The sequence below is a fragment of the Catharus ustulatus genome, chromosome 6, assembly GCF_009819885.2.
Source record: "Catharus ustulatus isolate bCatUst1 chromosome 6, bCatUst1.pri.v2, whole genome shotgun sequence".
In the NCBI taxonomy this organism is placed as follows: Eukaryota; Metazoa; Chordata; class Aves; order Passeriformes; family Turdidae; genus Catharus; species Catharus ustulatus.
The window spans coordinates 54588099-54612558 of record NC_046226.1 but is presented as its reverse complement, the minus strand read 5'-3'; the positions used below and the strand labels follow the sequence as shown (position 1 = coordinate 54612558).

The following is a 24460-nucleotide window of genomic DNA, read 5'->3' as shown; positions in this document are numbered from 1 at the left end:
TATGGGGTGGGATGGGAAGGGAAAGGATGGGAAGGAATAAGATGGGATGAGGAGTGGGAAATAATGGGATAGGCCACTATCCCAGCACTCAGGAGCCATCCACGTGGAAGCCCCAGGGCAGCAGCATGAAGCAGGAGCTGGAGCAGCTTCTGGAAAACTCTGGTACAATGCCATTCTGAATCCAGTCCTTCCTGAGTGGTTTTCCACAGGGAGGAGATGTGGGGATGGAGGAGAGTTGGGAGAATGGAGCTGGGGAATGGAATCCCTGGAATGCAGCTCTGGGAATGAGTGCGAAGGACCAAGGGGAACCAATGGCACCAGGAGCAGTGGGATGTGCTGGGATGGGAGCACTGGGAGAGGCAGGACTGTTGGGATGCACTGGAAACATCAGGATTCCTGGGAAGAGCACCAGGACACATCGGGAGCACCATGAGCACTGGGAATGGTGGGAGCACTGGAATGCACCAGGAACTTTGGGATGTACCAGGAACATGGAGAGCCCTGGGAACACAGGGATTTACTGGGAGCACTAGGATGCCCTAGGAGCATGAAGATCCATGAGAGGGATGCTCCAGGAGAACTGGGAGTTCTGGGAACAGAAGGAGCACTGGAATGCACTGGGAGCATCGGGATGGACTGGTACTGGGTCCCTGGGGATACAGGGATGCTCCAGGAGCACTGGGATGTCTGGGAAGAGTGGGAGCACTGGGATGCAGCAGGATGGAGCGGGATGGAACGGGATGGAGCGGGATGGAGTGGGATGCGCCGAGAGCCCCGGGATGCGGCGGTGCGGTCTGAAAGCTCCTCCTCGTGGCTCCCGGGGAGAACTACCGGAAGAGGCCCGGGATACACGAGAGAGCCCCGGGGCACGGGCCGGGCCGAGGGTCCCAGCATCCCGGGAAACACGGGGCGGCGGGAATTCCGGGATGGAATGAATCTCCCTGTCCCCGCAACCAGCTGGGATAGGACGGGGACGCATCCCGGCTCTCCTGCCATGGGACCACTCCCCGCACAGAGCCAGCAACCATCCCGGAAAAACCGGAGCGCCACCGGGATGGGGGGATTCTGGGAAGGTTTGATGCTAATGCATGGAATGTGATTTCAGGCCACGGTCCTGGCTGATCCAAGTGTGGGAGAGAGGCGGGAGTGGAAAATCACTTCTGCTGTGAGCAGCAATTCCTTTATTTTTCCTTTTGCTGGCAAAGGTATTAAAAATGAGAGGGAGAGAGGAGGAATGGGAACATCCAGGACCCTCAGGGCAGCTGCAGCTGTGCTTCCAGAGAGCTTTCCATGGATGGTCAAATGGATTGCACCATGTCCCCAGCCCAGCAGCTTGCTGCTCCTCCATGGGAGATGTCCCTAAAGAGGTGGGAATATCCAGGAATCCGTTTTAGGGGGCAGGGCCTGTCACAGGGATGTCTGGAAAGGAGGGAGCAGGTGCAGCACTGGGGTCATTTTGGGAGCCAGTGGTGGGGTAGTGCTTGGCTCATGACCTTTTGCACCTGATCCAAGTGGGATGTGCCACCATTGGGATCACTCCCAGCTCTGTGAGTGGTTCCCACCCCGTTCCATGCTGTGCCCTCCAGTCAGAGCTCCACAAGGAAAAATCAATACCTGACTTCCAAAAAAAGCAGCTGCTGGTGGCTTTTTATAGCAACCTGTCCCATTTGCATCCTCTCTCAGCCCAGGCCCAGGGAGCCCGACCTCTGGCTAAATTAGCTGTGAATTCCCGAGGGAAACAGCCTTGGAAAAGCAGGAAGGGAGCTTGGTTGTGCTGGAATATTCTACTGCAGCCACCCCTTGCTCGCCGTGGTTTCCACAGGGAGGAAACGCCCTGGTGGGATTGTCCCGCTCCTGGAGCATGGCTGGGCAGTGGGATGGGGGTCTGCCAGCTGTCCCAGCCCCTCTTTCTCTTGGAATTACTTCCCAGAGGGAAAAAGGGATGTGGGAAGGAGGAGAATATGGGGCTGCCCCAGACAGGGGGATCGTGCAGGGAGCAGGGATGGCTGGGAAAACCCTGGGATGGGGAGATGCTGACCCTCTTCCCCTGCTGAAATGCCACTCATATTCCATGGATTATGGAGGTGCTGAGGCAGATGAGCAGAGCACAGGGAATATTTAGGTCACAGTAAATGAGCTCCCTCATTAGAGCCTCTGAAGCTGCACCTACGCAGGGCTGGGGCGCAGAAATCGGGAAGGGGATTCGGACACCCCTGAGTGGGAGGGAAAGATGGATGGACCCATTATCCTGTGGAAACTGAGGAGGTGGAAGGCATGGCATTGCCAGGTTTGGATGGACATGCCAGAAACATTGGGAGGCTCCCAAAACACTTTTAATTCCTGAGATTTTGGGGGTCTGCTCTTGGTAAAAGCTTTTCCTGTTTTCCCGTCCCTGCTCACCACAGGTGCTGGCCATCAACCTCACAGCTGGAGCAGAGGAGTGATGGGATAAAAGGGGAATTAAGGGAGAGCTGCTGCTCCTTTGGAAGTCCTGGTGAGCTCCCTGTTGTGCCAGTGAGATGCACGTGGGCTCAGAAGCCACTGGAAGTGCTGAAGAAGGAAGGGGGTGAGTTACTTCTGGATTCTATCTGGAGCACAGGGGGGCCCTGGGGGTGGACCTGAGGATTTTTGTTCAATTTTTTTCCCACATAAATTTTTCCCTGGCATGGCCAGCAGGTTCAGGGAGGGGATTTTCCCCCTCTGTCGTCTCTGGTGAGGTCCCACCTGCAGCGCTGTGTTCAGCTCTGGGTGCCTCCCTATGAGAAGGATGTGGAGCTGCTGGAGAGAGGCCAGAGGAGGCCATGGAGATGCCAGAGGGATGGACACAGGCTGGGAGAGCTGGGGGAATCCAGCCTGAAGAAGGGAAGGCTCAAGGGGGGCCACAGAACCCCTTCCAGTGCCTAAAGTGTCTCCAAGAGCTGGAGAGGGATTTTGGAGTGACAAGACAAGGGGAAATGTCTTCCAAAACTAGAGTACCTGTATAGGTTGGATTTTGGGAAGAAATCTTTCCCTGGGGGGTGGTGAGACTCTGGAATGGATTTCCCAGAGAAGTTGTAGCTGCCCCATCCCTGGAAGTGTCCATGGCCAGACTGGATGGGGCTTGGAGCAGCCTGGGATAGTGGAAGATGTCCCTGCCCATGGTAGAGGGTGGCACTGGACAGGCTTTAATTTCCCTTCCAACCCAAACCACTCCAGGATTCCCTGACTCTGGGTATCCCAGTTGGCCTCTGTCAAGGAGAAGAATCCAGCTGGGAGATTCAGGGATGTTCATCCTTAGCTGGGAGGTGTGTCAGGAATTGCTGCCTGATCCGAAGCGCTACCGGCAGCAAGAGCACTCCTGAGGATGAGTCAGTGTCCCTGAAAACCAGGCTGGTGATCCAGCAAAATCATTTCAAGGAGAGACTCCTGCAAAGCTCTGCTCTGCTACTGTGATGTGATTCCCTGGAGCTGCCTGCTCCAGCCCTGCCTCCCCCTGATCAGTGACTGCTCCGAGGGGCTCCAAGGAGTGTCCTCACCCTGTCCAGCAGTGGGGAGAGCTGGAGTTCTCCCAGCTTCTCCTGTCACCTCGTGCCTGTTCTATGTCCCCAGTTGGTGGTGCTTTTGCTGGGAGAATTCCTGAATGTTTTAGGTGGGAAGGGACTTGAAAGATCATCTCCTTCCACTTGTTCCAAGCCCGATCCAAGCTGTCCTGGAACACTTCCAGGGATGGGGCAGCCACAGCTTCTCTGGGCAACCTGTGGCCCTTACAGGGAAGGATTTCTTCCCAACATCCCATCTAAATCCACCTTTTCTGGTTTCAAATAATTCCTGCTTGACCTTCCACTGCTCCATGCCTTGGGAGTGCCTGTAGTAGGGATGTGCTGGGATGACAGGGAAGCAGCACCAGGCAGTGACTGCGTGTAATTGGTGTCACCGTGAGCAGCTGATGCTGCTGATTTTGGGATGAGTAATTCCAGCAGCTTAATTTGGGAAATCAGGCTCTTTGTGTCTTGCCGGGCTCATTTGCAGGACAATCCTGGCGCAGCCGGAGTCACTGTGCCGGGGCAGCCGGACATCTGGAATGCCAGCATGTCCCTGGCCCTGTGCCTGCCAGGGGTGGACACGGCACAAATCCTTGGCCCTCCTCCCCCAGAAAGGGGGATCCTCATCAGCACCTGGCAGGAGGAACAGAGGGCATGGAATTCCTTGTGGATGCAGAGGAAAGCAAAGGGTTTAAAGGTTTGGAGAGCATCCTTGGGTGTTTTAGGGTCTGTGTTTAGTTTTGTCCATGTCTGTGGGATCAGGCTCTCCTGGAATATTTCCTTTGAGTCCTAAAGCAATTGTGTTCCTGGGAGATATTCAGTGTCAGTGTCCTGGGCATTCCCACTGTGTGGGAATTGAATTGGAGCTGCTGGCAAAGAAGAGGGGATCTGACCCCCCTGGAGAACTCCCTGTTGCTCTGAGGGATTGGGACAACCTGTGCTTGGTGACATCTCCAAATACTGGAATCACCGGGAGGGACAAGCTGGAGAGCAGCCAGCCTTGGGACAGCCCATCCACGCTGCTGTATTCCACATCCTCCTGGCTTTTCTAGGCATCTGTTTGTTTGTGTGGGCTTCTCTCAACAGCAGCCAGTGGCAGCTTGGCACAGAATCTGTGAGCTGCTGCTCCGAGCAACTCCTTGGAATGTGGCTCCAAGATGGAGCTGCCCACACAGCCAGCGGAATGGGCTGGAAAAGCAGCTCCCAGCTGGCACTGGCACTTCTCCTTATCTTCTTCCCTTTCTGGGAATCTCTGGTGGCCCAAGGGAAATCCAGAGGTGATGGTGACATGACCAGTGTCCTTCCATCCTTCTGTGGACCATCAACTGCCTTGTAGTATTTCCCAGAGGAACTGTGGCTGCTCCACCCCTGGAAGGGCTCAAGGCCAGGTTGAACAGGGCCAGGAGCAAACTGGGATTGTGGAAGGTGTCCTTGCCCATGGCAGAGAGTTGGAGTTCATTTTCAAGGTCCCTTCCAAGCCTAACTGCTCTGTGATCCTAGGATTCTGTAGTATCCAGGGATTTCCATGTTTTCCATAGCACTGGCCACTCCTGGCAGGGCTGTGGAGGTGCTCTGTGGCTGGAGCCCTGCAGTGCCAAGGTGGCCGGAGTAAATTCCTCCTCCTCTTGGCAGCAGGAGCAGAGAAATCCCAGGGAATGGATGAGCCTGTCCTTGCTGCTCAGGACTTCCCCCAGTTTGTGTGGGATGTGGGATTGCTGGGAATGAGTGCCGGGAGAAGGTTCCTTGTAGGCTCTTGGTCACTGAATTTTGGGATCTGCAGCTCCTCATGGACTTTTTGGGGTGATTTCAATCCAAAAGGTGCCTGGGAATAGTTGGGATGGGGGAGACATAACTGTTGGTTCTGGAGTTTCCCTTCAGAGAATCCTTTAACAGTTTGGGTTGGAAGGGCAGGAACATCTTCCACTATCCCAGGTTGCTTCAAACCCCAGCCAACCTGGCATTGGACACTTCCAGGGACAGGGCAGCCACAGCTCCTCTGGGAAATCCATTAGTGCCTCACCCCCCTTACAGTGAAGAATTTCTTCCCAGTGTTCTGTCTATCCCTGCCCTCTGGCAGTGGGAAGCCATTCCTTTTGTCCTGTCTCTCCATCCTTTGTCCAGAGTCCCTCTCCAACTCTCCCGGAGACCTTTCAGGTGTTTCCTTCTCTGTCCCTCCATTTTATGCCCATGGATGTGGCAGTGGTTGAGGTGGGCAGAGGTTCCCCAATCCTGCTGCTCTTCCCATTGGATCCCTCAAATCCCAGCCTGGAGCTGCACAGAGCTGCGTGCCTCAGCTTCAGAGCTCCACCGCCTTCACTGCCAGGGGATTCTTTCCCCTCTTTTCTTCCCAGCTCCTGCTTTCAGAGCCTTGTTTGTGGCCATCAGGATTTGACAGACTCTTGGCATGTCTCCCATCCCCATGGCAGCAACGATTCCCACCCTCTCCCCTTTTTCCCTTGCCCTGCCACAGCAGTTGGAGACCTGTTGGGAGGGCTGTGTTTGCTGGGAAATCAAATCCCAGCCTTTTTTTTTTTTTTTAGAGCCAGAAAAGCCCTGGCACAGGGATGACAGCAGCAGAAGCCAAGAGGCTCAGATGGTTTTAAATGTCAGGGAGAGGTGTAAACGGATCTGGGAGACAGCATGTCCAGGAGCCATGAGATTTCACAGACAGCAGCTCCAGAGCCAGCATCCTGCCGTCCTCCCTTTCTGGGAAGGCCACTTTGCCCAGCCGCTGTCCTGGGGCCTGCTGGGATTTGCCCGTGGGATGGTGCCGGTGGCCTCTGGACGAGGGGAAGGTGAAGGGATGGCGGGGGGAGCGCTGGTGATGGGCAGAAGCGCAAATGCGCCTTGGCTCCCGCTGCCTCCGTGACCTTTTCTGCTCCGACGTGATCCGTCCTGACACTCGGAGCGGGGGGGAAGGGGGAAGTGGTCATCTGGGCTTGGCCGCCGTGTGTCTGCCTGCTCAGCCCTGCCACTTCCCAAAAAAAGAGTTTGGAGTCTCCGAGAGTCAGCAAGTTCCTGGTGCCAGCCATCTGTCCCATTTCCCTTAGCAACCATCCGTCCTTTTCTCCTTCATTAAGTGTCTGAGGCAGATCCTGCCTGGCAGACCCCCTCTCGCTTCCCTTTTTGCCTCTCTGGATCATTCCCATCTCCTGTCACTGTGGCACAGAGTCCTGACATCAGAGCATGCTCTTCTCTCAGGAATCCTTGGACAAAGCTTGGGCAGGGGCTGTTTGCTCACATTCCTGCCTGCGTTTTTTTTTCTTTCCAGCCTGATCTTTTCCAGTTCCTCTCCTTCAGGAATTGTTCAGGCTGGAAAAGACCTCCAAGATTGAGTTCAGGCACCCAGCTCTGCCATGAACACTCTTAATCCATGTCCCCAAATGCCACATCCACTCAGCTTTTAAATCCCTCCAGGAATGGGGACTCCACGCTGCCCTGGGCAGCCTGATTTAATTTTCCCTAATATCCAAAGAGAAATTCCCCTGAGGCAATTTGAGGCTTGTCCTTTGCTCTGTGGGAGAAGAGTCTGATCCCTACCAGGCTCCACCCTCCCATCAGGGAGTCATGGAGAGGGAGAAGGTCCTGAGCCCTCTCTTCTCTGGGTTGAGATAAAATTCCCTGCTGTATTTCACGGACTTGTACAGAAGGGAGCTGAGAACTTCTCCTTAGGATAATTATTCCCAGTTATTGGTCTCCAACCTCTGCTTTGCTCAGAAGTCCCTGTCTTGTCTGCCTGCTGAGATGTGATCCCAAGGCCTCTGCCTGGACTTTGTGGAGGAGCTGTGCCACAATTTAGGATATGGGATCTCCACAGGCAGCGGTGTCTCCTGGTGAGAGCTGAGCTTCTCCCTCTGGCAGTTCAGAGCTGGGACGAAGCCAAGTGGGTTAGACAAGGCTTTGAGGTCCGGGAGAAGTGGGGAATGGCTCTGCAGCCTGGTGTGAGGAGCGGGAAAGGAGCCAGGAGCGGAGCCAGGATGGAATCCTTAATGGGAAACCTCCTGGTTCAGTCCAGCTGCCTCCAGAAGCATGAGCAGGATCCTGAGGAAGCAGAGGAGGGAAGGATTTGACCTAATGAAATTATCCAAGTGCCTGGGCTCCAGCTGCTGCTCTCCAGTCTCATCCAACTGATGCTCAGAGACACGGCCTGCGGGGAGGGATCGAATCCTCCATGGAGCATCCGCATCCTCTGTGCTGTGCCCACATCCGACAGCAGCATTCCAGGCTTCCCAGAGAGCCTGGGAGGCTGCAGGTGCTGCCTGGTGAGGGAGAGCTCTCCGAGGCTGCTTCCCTGGAGCACTGACAGGAACAACACAGCTGATCCGTAAATTTTCCTGTCCTGCCACAGCCATTCCCATCACAGGAGGTGAGCAGGCTCCTGGGAACAGGGAAGCAGCTCATCCTCCGGGTAAATTCCTGTGGTTTGGCACCTTGGCCAGGGAAGTTGTGTTCATGCCACGGAGCCCTGGGAAAAGGCCAGCGCTCCTGCTTGTGGGGGTGAAGGCATCCCACATCCCTAAAGCTCCTGCTAAAATCCTGATTCATTCCTGGGCTGGAGCTCTCCTCCTGAGGGAGGATGGAGCCAAGGGCATTCGAAAGGTGGGTGGAGAGGAGGAATAACACGAAGGAATTTTGGAGGGGGTGAAGCAGATAAGGAAAATGACACGTTTTTATTGCACCTGGATTAGGCAGGGCTGGGATGGAGCCGGGAATTCCAGCGGCTGCCAGTGCTGCAAACGCAGTCCTGTGACTCAGGGGAGCTCGGGGGTTTGCATTTTCCTCCCCTCAAAGCCTTTAGGATTCATTTCCACTTTTTTTTTTTTAATTCCCTGCAGAACAACAAGGCTTTTACAACCTGAGGTGGAAAAGCTTTGGAAAGATGTGTTTGTCCAAGGGGGAGCATGGTGGATGCTGGCAAATATCCCGACAGCCTGGAGCACTGCTTTATCCTCTCCTTTTTCCCAAAGGAAAAGCCACCTGGAGCTGCCAGGCAGGAAGATGCCCTGAGCTTTGCTGAGCACTGGTGAGAAACCCCAGTGAACTGTTATTTAATGGTCCTTTTCTATGGCAATGGCTCCTTCCCAGGGAGAAATTTCTGGGCTGAGAAGCCACAGTTTGGATAATGCTGGATAATGTCCTTGGGAGGGGGAAGTGCTGGCGGGATTGATAGCAAGTCTCCGAGGCTTGGCTTCCAGAGTTAGATCTGGCACCAATTTAGTAAAGCAGCTGGAAAGAGGAGTTTGTGCTTGGAATCGTGAGCAGCGAGGGCTGTGCCGAATTCCAGGATGCAACCTGGGGGAGAAATCCTTTCCAAGCTTTTTCTGTGGAGTCAAACCCATCCCTGTGTGCACGGGTGTGTTTACTACTGCCAAGAGTGAGCCCACGGTGTGGGAACCCCTTGGAAAAGGGAGGGATCCCACTTGGGGGCTGGAAAGGCGATTCCTAAGGAAGGACAGGTCACCAGCCTGTGCAGGTGGGAATGGGAAGAGCTGTCCCTGAGGGAAGGAGCTGGGAATGTGCCAGCCTTGCTCTGCCCTTCCTATCTGCAGTGCGGCCTGGTGCTGCCCACACTTTGGGAATTTATGGAAGAAAATTTTTCCCTTTGAGGGTAGTGAGGCACCAAAATGGATTTTCCAGACAAGCTGTGGCTGCCCCATCTCTGGAAGTGTTCAAGACTAGGTTGGACAAGCCTTGGAGCAATCTGGGATAGCGGGAGGTGTCCCTGCCCACAGCAGGGAGTGGAATGGGATAATCTCTAGGGCCCCTTCCAACCCAAACTATTCCAGAATTTCATGTCTGATCCCTTCAGGTGCCTGACAGAAGTTTGCCAATTCCTGCCCGAGCCTGAATTTGGGCTTCCAGCTTATCCCTGGATCAGTTCTCCCTAGGTTTGGCTCTGACTAGGATATCTCCCCTCTGAACTATCTGTTTTTTACGGATTCAGGCTCAGGAGTGGGACAGCAGCCTGACAAATCCCTTCCTGCTGCTGGAGGAGCCACGGAAAGCCAAGGAGGGGAACAAGCATCCGGAACAAGCCTCTCCATTAGGGAATGATTTTTAGTTAAGGTTTGAGTGATGCTGTTTCTCTGCAGAGCTGCAGCAGCTGCTCCTGCTGGGGGGGACACTGCCAGCTGCTCATCCCTGCCTTGGGAGCTTCCCAGGGGCTGGGAATGACAAGGAGGGTCGAGCCAGCAGGTGCTGGCTTGGGGGCATCTTGGAAGAGCAGGTTTCAGGGGGCATCTGCTGGGATAATGAAGGATTTGGGGAGCAGGAACAGTCGGGAGACACTGGATTAGCAGCGCTTCGGTAGGAGGTGATGGAAGCTGATGGCTCCAGAGAGTCGCGGGCGGGAATCACGCTGGGAAGGGAGGGAGGCAGGGCTGGGAAGGCGCAGCCACCACAGGGATGGAAGCAAGCACAGGCACTTCCTGCTTGGTGACAAGGGAATGGGGGACAGGGATGCCTGTTGCTGTGGTTTTTTCCCAAATTCTGGTTGGCAGCTGTGTGGATTGGTGGGAATTTCATGTGGAATTGCAGTCGGCTGCACAGAGGGAGCAGCTTCAGCTTGTGCCAGGGAAGGCTTAGATTGGGTATAGAGGAAAGCTCCTTCATGGAAAGGGTTGTCAAGCATGGAGAGATTTCAATTTAAATCCCTGGAGAGATTTAAAACCCGCATGGATGTGGCACTTGGGGACACAGGTTAGTGGTGGCCTTGGAGCAGTTGGACTCAGTGATCTTGGAGGGCTTTTCCAACCTCAATTCCTCACTAACTGATATTCCATAGAGAGTGAGAGACAGTGGGTGAGCTGCTGGAGGGAATGTTGGTATAATGCTGTTGTCCGCCTTTCCCTGGTGGCCTGTCCCCTTTGAGAACGACAAAAACACCTTCCCCAGACACTTGTTGCTGTCATCCCTTGGAATTCAGCCAGCTGGAACAGCCTGTGCTTGCTCCAGGGGTGATGGAGCCCAGCCTGGTGTTTGCAGGGATTGAGGAGAGAGGAGGTAGTTTGGATAATCTGGATGTCGGAATCCCTGCACCGGGGAGACTGTTGCACTCCCAGCCTTGTTCACGCTATTTCCCTATGATTTATTGTAATCCTAATGGAGCAGCTGAAGGAAATTGGCAGGGTTGGGATGGAGGAGGAGAGGGGCTCATTACCCTGGGAGTAACAGAGCGTCTGGCTCCGACTGGAAGCCCAACAGGAGCAGGATTTCGGAGCAGCGGGATTGGATGTGCTGTGCCTGGGGGCGGTGGCAACGACAACAAACTGAATAATAATGAAAAGCTTCCCATGTTCCCAGCTATTCCTGGAGCCTTGTTCCTTGTCCAAATTCCCTGGGGGAGGGGTTTGTTTTGCTTTTAGGTTTAGGAGAATCCTTAACCCTGGAATTTGTTGGCCTTTTTTCAGGACACCGGGATCAGCGGAGCTGGATGGGTTTTTTGCTGGTTGAATCCTTCCTGGCACATTCCAGGGATCTCCAGAGCTCCAAGTCTGCCTACAGTGGTCTGGACTTTTCCTGGGAGCTGACATGGACAATTCCAAGGCTGTGGTGTGGAACAGCCCCATGCCATACCCATGTGTTGAGGAACGATTCTCCAGCTGGAAGAACACCACAGAATTCCCTTTCCCTCCCATTCCTGGGTCATTCCTGCACAAAGAGCACAGATTCATCCAGAGGTGAGCAAAGAGTAGCAATTCCTTAAGCCAGTGGGGCTTTTGGAGGTTTGCTTGTGAAATGGATGGTGATTCCCCAGAGGAGACAGTGCATCCACAGGGATAACCCAGCTGATGGATGTTGGGATGCTCTAACTCTCCTTTACATCCCTCTGAAGGTGTAGGATTCCCAGGAATGTGTACACATCTCCATGCTGTTGCCCCAGGCTTTTAAACCCAGACTCAACCCTTTCCCACAGGTTGGGAAGCTCAAATGAATGGATTTTCCCCAGGAGGTTGGAGGTGGGGACAGATCCATGCAAACATCACATCTTTTGTGACAAGCTCAAATTAATTCCTTAATTCCTTTAAATGCTTCGCCACCCGCCCTCCGTGTCATGACAGCAGGGAAAAAATGGGATTTCTGAGGGTATTAATCCTTCCCTTAATGCTTCAGGGAACATTAAGGCATCCAGTTTATCCAAAGCATTCTGAAATTGCCTGTAAATGGTGTCAGTGCTGTACAGGGGTCAGGGAACGGAGCCCTGGGGATCACTGGGATGAATCCTGATGTTGGAGCTGGGCAATCTGACCCTTGCAGTTCGGTGGAGCCAGGCTGGAGATGGGCAGCTGGAGCTGCTGGAGCTCAGAAATCCTGAGCTGTATCGGATTAATTGCCTTGTGCCCATTAATTGGCAGGATCTGGGCTGGGATGTGCTCTATCCCACCCCTTGGAAAGCCTCAGACAGCTTCCAATTATATTTTCCTGAATAAATGAGTAATTTCCAGCCCTCCTGAGCTTCTTCCCTCTGTCTGCTCCAGGTTTTGGACTTCCAGGTGTGCCTGCCCAGCCAGGAGCAGATCCTGCCGAAGGGAGACCTTGGAAGTGCCGTGGGCTGGATGAAACGATTTGTCGGGACGCTAAATTTGGCAGCAGCTTCTCATTCAAACCGGAGCCACTTTGCACCTGTCTGGGAAGATAAAGGGACTCGGAATGAGCGTGAGTGGGATTTTTCTGCCTGAACGGGATACAAAGGCCTCGGCACAAATGAATTCTGGAGCTTCAAAGCCTTTCCTGAATGTTTTTCCACCCCTGTCAGGCTGTTTTATTTCCCAGGTACGGTGATATCACCCAGCAGACCATTTGAAGGCTGCTCCACTTGCTTTAAGGAGGATTGGGCAGACGAGGTTGTGCTGCTATTCCCTGCTGGATCAGCTTTTCTGGGACAGATTTTTTTTTCTATTTTTCAGCGCTTTTTTCTTTTTCTGTAGGAGCATCTAAGTTGTGTCCTTGGATGATGGCAGCTGCCGTGTTCAAAGGGAATTGCTGTCCTTCCTCCCAGGAGGGATGGTGGCTGTGGTGTGTCCATCCTTGAAAGGGTCTTTTTTTTTTTTTTTTGTGAAGATGATGATTGGTTGGAAGGGACCTTAAAGCTCATCCCATTCCAGTCCCTGCCATGGGACACCTTCCACTGTCCCAGGTTGCTCCAATGCTGGTCCAGCCTGGCCTGGGACTCTTCCAGGGATGGGGCAGCTTCCCCAGTGAAAATCCATTCCAGGGCCTGACCAATTTCTTCCCAATATCCCTTTTATTGTGGGGGGAGGCAGATTGGAGCCGGGCTGTGCTCCCAGGGGAACAAGGTGTGGGACAAGAGGAAATGGCTTGAACTTGTGTCACGGGAAGTTCAGATCGGACACCAGAAGGAATTTCTTCATGGAAAGGGTGCTGAGACTGGAAGGGGCTGCCCAGGGAGGTGGTGGAGTCCCCATCCCCAGAGGTGTTTAAGGAATGGCTGGGTGGGAATTGTCACAGCTTGGACTTGGTGGTCCTGGAGGTCTTTTCCAAGGGAATTGTGAGATCCTTCCGTGACTCTAGTGCGACCTTTCCGCGATAATATCGGTAGGGAAAGTGCTCACCGGCCTCTGCCCGCAGCAGGTGGAGCCTGCCCGGATCCCAGGGAGAATTCCTCGCTGGAATCCGCGGCCGGCCCGGGACTGCCCCGCCCCGTGGCGCTACCGCCGGCCGCCACCAGGCGGCGCCGCCGCGTCCCGCACCCCTCGTTGCCGTGGCGACCGCAGGTTGCGTAGCGGCCGTTACGCAGTTGACGCAGTGGGCGGCCCCGGCGAGGCGGGGGCGGCCCCGGCAGGGCGGAGGCGGCGTTGGAGAATCGGGGGCCGCAGGGCCCCCGGCATGGAGGAGGCGGCGGCGGCGGCCGCGGCGCTCCCGAGGCGGCGGCAGCGGGAGCGAGGTGAGGGACGGCGATGGGAATGGCGCGGCAGCGGGGGCCGGCGCTGCGGCGGCAGGTGCGGGGGAGCCGGGAGGGCGCTGGCAGGGCCGGGGGTGCGCCCGCCGCCCCCCGCCCCGCTCGGGCGCAGGCCCGTGGCCGCCCCGGGGTCCGGATCCCGCTGGAAGCGCGGCGTTCCCGCCGGGAGGGCCCCGCTCCATGTGGCTGCGGCCCGCGGGAAGTGGTGGGGTTCCACCTGCGCCTCTGGAACGCCGCCATCCCGGCCCGGGCAGGTGCGAGGCGTGAAGGTGATCCCGTCGTTGGGGATCCGGGATCCTGCGGAGGGAGGCGGGAGCGGTGCTGCTGGATGTCCAGGGAGGAGAGGCTGCGGTGTGGGTGTGACACAGGGATTCTTCCTCCCAGGTTTTATTACTTCCCGCAGGGAATGGTACCTGACTTGAGCAACGCGGGCGGATGCTGAGCCGTGGCCGTAAAATTCCCAAATTTAGGATGGCGGGCAGCTGCAGAAGTGGTGATATATCCTTATAAAAAGTAAGGGAGATGTCGCTCCGAGGTCTTGGAGCTGGGATGCTGCCAGGCTGCTCAGCCAGAATTCCCGCTGTGCCCAATTCTGGGAATTAGTACCTGCTGGTGTATTTGGGATAGGCTTCAGTTGGCACTGGGAATATGGGAATGGGGATTGCCGTGGTCCTCAGAACCTGCTCCAGGTGGGAAATCACACAGTGGTCCCCAAAGGTGGGATATGTAACCCTGGGACATGAAAACAGCAAAACTCTGGGGAGCGGTTTTAAAGGAAAGGAGTATTCCAAGGCGGGAATATTAATCCCCTCCCTGGATGAAACTTAGTGGGAATGAGTTGCTGCATCCTCCTGGCTGGACAGGGCGAAGCATCCGAGTTTTTGTGGTCAGGCTGAGTGTTCTTAAATGGGAGATAATGAAATTGTGGGAAGTGGCTCTTGGAAAGCTTCGGACTCTCCGTGACTCTGGCGTTAGCGTGGCTGAAATGTGTATCCTGTGGACACTGCTGGAAAAAGCTTTCTATGTGGGAAACCTGAGCTGGGGAAAGGTGTTTGTTTTAGCCAGGTGTTGGTTTTCAGGGCCATAAAAGTTACATGGGGGTCTTAAAGGTGCTGGTGAAATTCCAGCAGTGCCAGCTTGGACTGGGAATGGCTGAGGGGGTCGAGAATGCCCAACAGGGACAAGAGACTTGGAAAAGCATCTGTTAGGTGGTAAATGATACAAACAACCTGGAATTTCTGCAGCCCAGATCCTTCAGCAAGGAGCAGGATAAAATTCTCCCTTAAAATGGGACTTTAAATCAGTAATTTGGGAGTTGGCAGCTCTGCTTTCCAAAATTTTACTCCAGAGGGTCAAAATCAACGATTTAAGGGTATGGACTAAGTACTGCAGGTAGTGACCTAAAAAAAAAAAATCCAGATTTGACCTAAATTCCAGTTTAAATTAAGGCACTGGGCACTTTTTGCCCGCTATCTGAACAGCCAGACCTGAATCCTGGAGATGGGGAATGCTGTAAATCCCTGGCAGCTCTGTGGTTGCTGGGAAAAGGGCGGTGAGAAAGGGGAACTTCTCTGGGCTGTGTCCCACCCGTTCCCTTTCCAGAGGGCTGGGAAGGAGCAGTTGTGCAATGATGGGATTTAAGGGAAATGCTGTGCCAGGAGGGAAAGTGAGAAGGGTGAAAATGCTCCTCCCAATGACCAAAAATGTGGGGGGGGGGAATCCTACATTTTGGAAACTTTGCTAAAATTCACTAGGCAAACAATTACAGCAACCAAAAAAACCTTCCCCTGCTTGGGTTGTTTGGTTTTGGTTTTTTTTTGGACTTTGTGTGGGAATCTCAGTCTTGTTCCTTGTGCTCTCCCTCCCCTTGGAAGTTAATTAATTGGGAGCTGGCTGCTCCAAATGAGGTCACTTGGATTTCTGAGCTGCTGTATCATTGTATGGATTTGCAAAATCAGGATTTAAGGCTTGTGTGCCTTAGAAATTTTCCCTTAAAGTGGCGTAATCCTGGTTTTTGGGGGTCTTTTCCAGGCGGCTGGAAGGATGTAGGGAGGAAAGTTCAAACTGGAGGGTGTAAAGCTCAGGATACTGCTCAGCTTTGAATGGAGAAGAGTTTGGAGAAGCTTCCAGTCGTTCCCAGGCCTGGCTGTCATTTATGAAACTTCCTTGGACTAAACCAGCAGGAATTCTCTTCTGTCCCAAACATCCCTGTCCTGTCTGAAGGCTTTTTTTGGAGGGGGATTCAACCTTTTACCTCCCCTAAAACATGCAGCTTTATTCTGGGGAACCTGCACCCTTCTTCCTGCCCTCCCATTCCATCTTTCCCAAATAAATGACCCTTACTTCCCCCTCTGCTCCCAGCAGTGATCCAGCTGATGAATAAGAACATCCTGAGCTGGATTGAGCCCTGGAGTTTGAGGAATTTCTGGTTAAAGACGCAGCATTTGAGATGGGGTGAGTGAAACCATTTTAATCTGCTCTTGGAGCTGCAGGGCTGGAGTTTTTTGGGAGCTGGTAGCGGATGAAAGTGGCCTTTGTGCCACAGGAAGTGTGACAAATGGACTTTTGTGGGATCTGTGGAGAGCACTAGGATGTTTATTCCTGCTGGGATAGATGAGAGTCAGGCTCTTCACTTCAGGCCAGTTGGAGCTGATAATTTTGTTTTTCCATACATGATGTTGTTCATTTAGGTGTGTTTCTATACATTATTGTGTGGATTTTTAAGGAGAAATCAGGGAAAAAAGAAATCCTTGAAAATTTGCCAGGTGCAGCACCTGCCCAGCTTGGAACTTTGAAAATGGAAGAAATTAGAATGGTTTTCCAGGTTTTGCTAAGGAATTGAAAAGTTTTTTCTGCTGAGGAATATTTTGCTCTGAAATATGGACAAAAATGCTGCTGGACCCTAGCAGGGATTTTGGATACAGGATGTAATTCCCACAGAGTTTTAGGAAAAAATGTGCCCTGTACCTTCAGGCATTCCTTCTTCCTTTTCTTTTTTTTTTCTCCCCTCCTTCCAGTGGAAGGCACATGAATCCCTTACCTCTGGATCAGTTTGAAAAGATGAAATAAGAAATCTTTGGATTATTTTCCTCTTCCTTGCAGCAGGAGCTGGAAATCTGCATGGCAGGCAGAAACTCTCAGGAATTCTGTCCCGAGTTCCTAATCCAGGAATTTCTTCTTTAACTTAAATCCTTCCTTGACTACCCTTGTGCTCCAGCGGATCCCTGAAAATCCTCATCCTGCCCCATCTATTGGCATTTCTCCCTCTCTTTGAGGAGCCTTCTGAGCTCCTCTTCAAAGATCTGTGGAATAGCCTGAAAATTCCTGGCTTTTCATTCCCTTCCAGCTGAGATTTTGGTCCCTGTGTGTTCCCTTGGTGTGGAATTAAAACAAGTGGGTTCCTCAGGGATGGCTTTGAGCTCAATAGGAGTTTTCCCCTGAAAACAGGGTACAAGATGTAATTTAGAGCCTTCAGTTCCAAGTTTTCCTGGTGCTTTTCACTTGCCATTTCATCGGGAGTCAGTGACAAATATCCCAGTGCAACTCACTCATAGCTGTCAGTAAATATGGGAATACCACCTTAAATGAGCATTTTCCATGTTTTTTTTTTCCTCTGGAACATGTTTCCTTGGGATTTCTTGGCCTGGAGGTTTTATTATCACCACATACCTGAGTGATCCTGAGTTTAGATCCAGGCAGGCTACAGGACAGAATCCTTACCCTTGTTCTTTTGGAATAAAATGCTGAATCCCTCAGACCACCTTAAAACATTTGAACTGGATAATGGGAAGAAACAGGAAAATTCAGGACATTCCTATTACAGTTCAGTGCAGTAAATAGAAAAATGGAGAGGTTGTGGTGGAATTCAGCCCTTTCTTCACTGAAAGGTGCTTTTCTTCCCTGGAAGGTTCCCATTTGGATGTCTCCTGCTGCTCCATATCTGCTGGAAGTTGGAATTTCCACAGCAGTGCATCCTTTGGGATGAAATTTATTATTCTGTCATGACTTGTCTTTGCAGCCCAGATCCCTGGTGTTGACACAGCCTGGATGTATTTTTGGAATATGGATTTCAGCTCCAAACTGGGAGCCTCTGGAGGCTTGGCTTTTCCCTTTGGGTCTGCTAAATGATCCTGCAAATTGGTGCTGTTGTCTCCCGTGGGAAATGAACTGTTTCTCCTCCCAGAAAATCAGAACAAGGCAGGTGCTGCTTGAGAGTTTCCATCATCTCAGCCAGGCATTGTCCTGAAAAAAGTGTATCCTGCTCTGCTTGAATCCCATGATTAGAATCCTGGAATGGTTTGGGCCGTAAAGCTCACCCACCATCCCAGGTTACTCCAAGCCCCATTCAGCCTGGTCTTGGACACTTCCATAGATCCACAGCTTCCCTGGGCACCCTATTTCTTGGTGATATCCATAAATGTTCTTCATTTACCTCTGGGCCATGTTTAACCTCTGGAAGCACATTCCCCTTTTTGTGACTCCGGGTTTTTTCCGGCTGATTCAGTTGTTTGTCAGCATCTCCATGGCGCCGGAGCATCCGCTAATGACAACCAGCATTTCCCTCAATGAGAGCATTCAGGGATGAACTGGATTTTTCCTTGGAGAGGGGAAAACATATGCCCTGTCAGGGAAAGGAGAAAAACTTCCCATAAAAGCAAGGATCTGTGATTTGTGCTGCTCGTTTTCTTCCCTGGATAGAGTAGGGAATAAGGGAGAATTTCCTGGAGAGATTCTGTGCTCTGTGGGATTGCTCTTCCCTCTACCTTTGTCAGTTTTCCCTTATTTTCCAGTGGAAAAAGAGGCACCCATGTTCCAAAACTGGAAGGATTATAGGTTTCCTCAAAATTCACTGATAAATCCAGGGGCAAAATTCCCTTTCCCTGTGTGGAATTGTGGTGTAAAAACTTCTGCAGGAAGCCACAGGCTGCTTTGTCTGGAAAACCTTTCTCCCATCTAAATTTCATGGCTATTCCTGGATCAATGTCTTGCTTTTGGAAAAGAATCTTTTGGCCCTTAAAGGGATCGTGTTTTCTCCCTGAGCTCACTTGAACACCTCCAGTGCCATAACTGAATTTAACTCAGTAGGAAATGAGCACATCCCCAAATCCAGTGTTATCCATGGTTGTTCCAAGGCCTGAAAGAGCCTAAGATAAAGAGATTCGTTGCATGTCACTTATTGCCTTATGAAATCCCAGCTGGCAAGGAGAATTTCAGGATTCTCTGGGGCCTTGCTCTGACTTTGTGTTCCCCTTGGATGAGGGAGGAGGAATGAGGAGAGGCGGTTTGGGAAGTGGGAAGCACGTAGGAAGCTGCAGAAAATGCTCAGGAATGGGTAGCTGAGTAAGTGTGGAGCCTCCTGGGAATACTGGCAGAGTTGGTGAAATTCCCTTGTGAGCTGGGGAGGGAAATCAGGAATTTGGGGAGGGAACAGGCCAACATTGAAAGTTTCTCTGTTATCTAATGTGTGAGTCTGCAGAATGTGTTTTATCCTGGAGAAAAGGAGGATTGGGGGAGCTCCTCATATCCCTACAACTCCATGACTGGATGTGGCAGCTGATGGGATTGGGATGATAGGACAGGAGGAAGCGGCCTCAAGTTGCATCAGGGGAGGTTTAGGTTGGATATTAGGAATATTTCTTCATGGAAGGGGTTGTAAAGCACTGGAAGATGCTGCCCAGGGTGCTGGTGGAGTCCCCATTCCTGGAGGGATTTAAAATCACGTGGATGTGACACTTGGAGACATGGGTTAGTGGGTTGACTGTTGGACTTGATGATCCTAAAAGTCTGTTCTAACGTCAACAAGTCCACGATTCTCTGTGTACAGACCAGGCACTCCTGAGGGCTTTGATGTTCCCAACTCTTCCCATGTCCTTCATACCATAACCCATGGTTTGTGTCCGTGGATTTGCTGGCTCCTTGGATGCTTGTTCCCTGGAATGGCCTGGAACCCTGGTTTCTAGCCATTTCTGGGTAGGAGCTCCCAGAATTCTCACATTTAACCTTAGGACACACAAGGTTTGGTTTGGTCCTCAGTAAAGGAGCGCAGTAAAGACTCACAGTTCGAGATTTTTGGGATGCGCTGAGGGGGTTCAGGCAGCGGAACTGATCCGAGGTGGCTTTTAACAGCTCCAGGCTCACCCAAATCCTTCTGGCTCAGGAGAGCGGAAGGGAATGCGCTGTGTTTGTTCACTGGATGCTCATCCCAAGGCTCGGATTAGTTCAGCGTTCCGTGGCAGCGCCGACCGGATGGACGAGGTGCTGGGGAGGTGGCACCTGGGCAGGCTGAGGAAAAGGCGGAGTCGCCCCAGGGAATGTGGGAATCTCTCCAAAATGGAGGATCATGGACTGTCCTCAGCCAATCATCCTCTTAAAATCTTGGGGTGCTGCACAATGGGCAAGTCAGTTGTAGGATATCCCAAGCTGGAAGGGACCACAGGGATCATCAAAATCCAGCTCCTGTTGTTGGTGTTCCCAGCTGCCATTGTGCTTATCCTGTCGTTTTCCAGATGCTCTCTTCATTTTTATTTCCTTGTTGACTTAATTGATTAACCCTTGGAAGGGTATGGATTGAGGAGAGCGAGAGGCACTTCCTGCTGGTAAGAAATGAGGCCTCTCATTCCAGGAAAGCCTAGACAGATGGAATGGTTTCATCCTGGTTCCTGCTCCTGTAGAAGCAGGATTTTGCATTATGTGTGCCAGAGCTGGGAAATGCCACCCTTTGGAGTGCAAAAAGCGTGGAAGGGTGTGGTCGGAACAATCCGGAACCTTTTCACCTGAAAGCACCTGATTTATGACACCAAAATCCCAATGTTAACATGGATTTGTTTGGTGAACCTCTCGGCTCTGAGTTCCCTGGGGCTGGGCCAAAACACTCCCTCCTGTCTGGTATGGAGAAAACAGCTCTGGAGCACGAGGGCTCAACAGTCCCAAAAAACTGTGAGTTGGCCTTTCCATTCTTCCAGCAGGTGCTGTTTGGCTAAACCTTAATATTTAGGGAAGTTTGGGTGGAGAGTGGGAACAAATCCCTTTTTCCTTCTGGAATGCTTTCACCATTCCAGTGTGTAAGTTTTACATGGATAGGATGAAAGCACGTGGATCTTCTGCCTCAGTGTGTGGAGGTAGAACGTGTTGTGCCGCAGGGTGGGATACTGGAATTCCTGGTTGTCCAGGCCTGGAGAAGTGGGAGATCCTGTTCCCAGGCAACGTGACCATTTGTTTTCCTGTACTTTAGACAGCTGCCCTGGTGTTTGCTCAGCTCCTTACACCTGACTGCAAGGGTTTTCCAAGGGATTTGTGTTTCAAATTGGAGTTTCAGCAAAAACTCTGGATTTTTTTTAAGGAGAAAGTGACAAATCCCATTAGGAGAGAGGAGAAGGGGGGAGTTTAGATTTGGTTGTCCTCAGAGCTGTGGCTGCTGCTCTGTTTTAGGAGGAGAAATGAGAGAAGTGTTCTTCTACCTTTCCCAATATTTCTGGTATTCCTGCTGCTGAGGCTCCATTAGATATTGCTACTCTTGGAAAAGGAGATGAGGTTGGAAGTTCTCATGTTCCTATGGGAACAGGTTGTTGCAAGGCTTGGAGATCTCATTTATTTGTCAGGAAAGGTGGGAAAAGGATTTAATTTCTGACTGGAGTGGGAAACCAAGATTCCTTCTCTCCTGGTTGGCTCTGAGTTTTCCCATTCCAGGCTGCTCTGTGGCCTCAGAGTTAATTTCAAGTTGGATGAGGAGATGCCCAGATCCACCCTGCTGTTGTTTTGCAGACTCAGCTCTCAGAGCTCCTTTTTATTTAGGGAGGGGGGCAGCAAAAAACCACCGTGGATTCCAAATGCTTGTGGAGCAGGGTTAGGAACTCCCTTGGGATGAGTTTTCCAGGCAAAGCTATTCCTGAATCTACTTTTCCCACCTCCTTGGAAGCAGATAAGATGTTCAGGACAGAGAAATCTGTTTTTTTTTTTTCCCAGTACAGCTGTTGTTTAAGTAGCTCCCAAAGAATATGGGACTTTGCCCAGTCCCGTCTACATGCCTCTTCCTGGGAATATTTCCCCACATGTGTTCAGAAAAGTTGGGAGGAAATTTGGAAAAACACCTGTGTTGGGTGTGGGATGAGGAATTGCAGTCTTCAAGTTGGCTTGGAAAATTGAAGCGGGAAAAATTAAGAAATTCTCAATTAAGGAAGAGCTGTGGATTTTAAGCAAGTTTCCAGCCAAATCCAATGAAAAACAGGCACCTGCTGTGGGATGGGTGTGTTTGGATTCTGACTGAAGCAGCTGTGCACTTTTCTCCCCTGTGGGAACTTCCCAAGGGCTCTTGTGCCACTGCAGCATGGCTGGGTTGTGGTCAGGACACCTGGGACTCCTGCCTGAGGGATCCAGTCCCTTAATTTGTCATAAATCTGGGATTTGGGACTTCTGCCTGAAGGTTGTCATATTTTGTAATAATGGGATTGTCTTTTTTCCCCTCCCCTGTATTTGGATTTTCCATTAATTAGTGGCTGTTGTTAATTATGACAATTAGTGGTCGTTATTAATTATGACTTAGTAGTTTAATACTTCAGTTTTCCAATGCTGTGGAATGGAATTTGAATTCATCCATCCCTTTGGAGGGCAGTTGGCTCTCTGGTTAAAGGGGAGCTCTGCCTTCCTTGGAGCCTTTTTCCTCAGAACTATTTTGGGAACATGATTTCATCTTCCTCCTGGAGCGGGGGAAAAGCCCACCACAGAAACGTGGGGGATTTGGAGCTTCTGTTCTTCCCTGCAGAGAATCACAGAATTGTGCCTCAGATTTCCCTAAAATGAGGCTGCTGGATCGTTGTAGGAGGGAAAAGGGGTGAGTTGTGTGCTGCTGGTGGACAGATCTGTGTTCTCCAGAGGTCATTCCTTGCTGGCAGCCCAGAGCAGGAATGGGATTCCTGGGTGCTGAGGGAGGGGTGTTAAAGAGGCAGCTCCTGCTGGCCTCTTCCAATGATTCCAGCCCCTTCCCTTCTTGTTTTCTCTTGGATGTTTACCTCTGCTGGACAATTCCAGGCTGGATGCTGGAGCTGGATATTTCCTGAGTCTGTCTGCTCTGCTGTTTCCCTCTTTGCAATGAAAATAAAATCTGTAAATATCCGTGGGATCTTGAGGTTGCAGAAATGGGAATGTCAGCACTTGGAGACATTGATTGATTTTTCTCCCCCCACCTTGGAGAAGGTATGTTGTCTGTGGAATATGGGAAAGACTGTCAGGAACATGCCTGGGAAGATGTGTGAGAAGCTCCTGGAATTCTGGGAGCTGTTAGGAGTGCTCAAGAAATCCCTTCTCCAAGAGACCTTTGGAATTCTCTTGGTATTTTGGAAAAAAAATCCAAGCTGTCTGACAAGCCAGGTGACAAGTGACATTTGAGTTGTGCTGGGGGAAATCTTAGCTTGGATATTAGGGAAAATTTCTTCATGGAAAGGGTTGCAAAGCATTGGAACAGCCTCCTGTGGCAGAATCCCCATTCCTGGAAGGATTTAAAATCTCTGTGGATGTAACACTTGGGATAGTGTGGCCTTGACAGTGCTGGTGAATGTTGGACTGGATGATCTTGGAGGGCTTTTCCAACCTGAACAATTCCATGATCCATTAGTCTGTGCTGTTGGACACACAGAAGGTCTTTAGCTTGGCATTTTGAGGACAGTTTGCTTCTCCTGTGGGCTTTGGGATCCCAAAACATCTCCATGAGGATGTAGGCAAAATTCCTGTTACTCCTTATCAAAAAGACTGGGAATATTTTCCCTTACTGCACAGAAAAGAGCTGTAGAAGATCTCACCTTGTGCCTGTGCTCAGAATTTAAGGCTGAGGGAAGGAACTGAGGAGAGAAAAAGTGTGGGATTGGGATGGAGAAAAGCCAGACCTGGGCAGGGATAATTCATGATCCTTTGGAGCTTGATTATTATTCTTTAATCAGCTGTGTTAATTACAATATCATATTGCTCCCAGGCCTCTGAGCTCTGATCAGGGATGAGGATGTGAACTGAAAAAGGTGGAATAAAGGAATTTTTTCTGGCTTTGGAAGTTCACTTGCCCCAGCAATAACGGAATGAATGACCAAACCGCAGCTCTGGTGCCTGTGATCTCTTCCTGGCTGATTAGAACGTTCCCACCAAGAGCTCTTCCAGGCATTTTCTTTTGAAGCTTAATTGAAAAAGCTCTGGGTGATTGGATACTTCATGGTTAATTAGAAGATAATTAAAGGAAAGTGGTAAAAATCCACACCTGGACAAATCCTTCCAAAGGAATCTCTGCAAAGCCACTCCATTTAATTACCAGGATGGCCACGTGTTGCCTCCAGGAATGAGAGGAAAAAGGAATTTCTTTTCCATCAACCTCGAACTGGTTGGGCTGGGAACCAGGGGCTTGTCCTGAAGTAGATCCTAATAACAGCTTTTTTCCTTATCCTGTTTGGGTTATAAATTCAAGTGTGAAATTGGTTTGGAATTAGTGTCTGGTGGATGAGGGGGGAAAGGAGGCTCCTTTGGGAGAAATCAATTGCAAAATGCATCCCTGTGCTGTCTGTACAGGGATCCTTCCCTTTTTCTGCGGATTACCAACTTCTCTGGACAAGATTTGAGTTCAGTTTGTCTTTGGAAAAATGGAATTGCTTTACTTTGCTTTCCAAAAGTTGTGAAGTTATTGAGTTTGGTAGAGAGAGATTGGGATGACCTGGCCGTGATCCAGGATGTCCAGCAGCCAGGTGTGAAATTCAGGTACAGCCCTGAGGATGATCCTGCTGGCATTTGCTGCAGGAAAGGTGATATTTTTCCTATCCAATTCAGACATGGATTGGGCTGCTAGGAATGTTCAGCCTGGACAAGAGAAGGCTCTAGGGAGACCTTAGAGCTTCCAGTGCCTAAAGGGGTTCCAGGAGAGTTGGAGAGGGACTTGGGACAAAGGCCTGGAGTGACAGGACAATGGGATTGGCTTCCCACTGTCAGAGGGCAGGGATAGATGGGATATTGGGAAGAGATGCTTCCCAGTGAGGATGGTGAGGGCCTGGAA

At 51.4% G+C, this 24460-nt stretch overlaps 1 protein-coding gene across 3 annotated transcripts in view; it reads left to right on the top strand.

Moving 5' to 3' along the window:
• Nucleotides 1-1209: 1209 nt before the first annotated feature.
• DAGLA (diacylglycerol lipase alpha) overlaps nucleotides 1210-24460 on the top strand; it is a 66254-nt gene continuing 43003 nt past the window's right edge. Inside the window, exons 1-5 of one of the 3 annotated variants that reach the window (XM_033061992.2) lie at nucleotides 1210-1367; nucleotides 2406-2566; nucleotides 8357-8544; nucleotides 10931-11200; nucleotides 11999-12176. The gene's annotated coding sequence lies outside the window, so the exon portion shown is untranslated. Of the gene's footprint in view, nucleotides 1368-2405; nucleotides 2567-8356; nucleotides 8545-10930; nucleotides 11201-11998; nucleotides 12177-13383; nucleotides 13426-15755; nucleotides 15895-24460 lie in introns of those variants that run through there. The other 2 variants (XM_033061995.1, XM_033061993.2) reach the window with 2 other exon arrangements.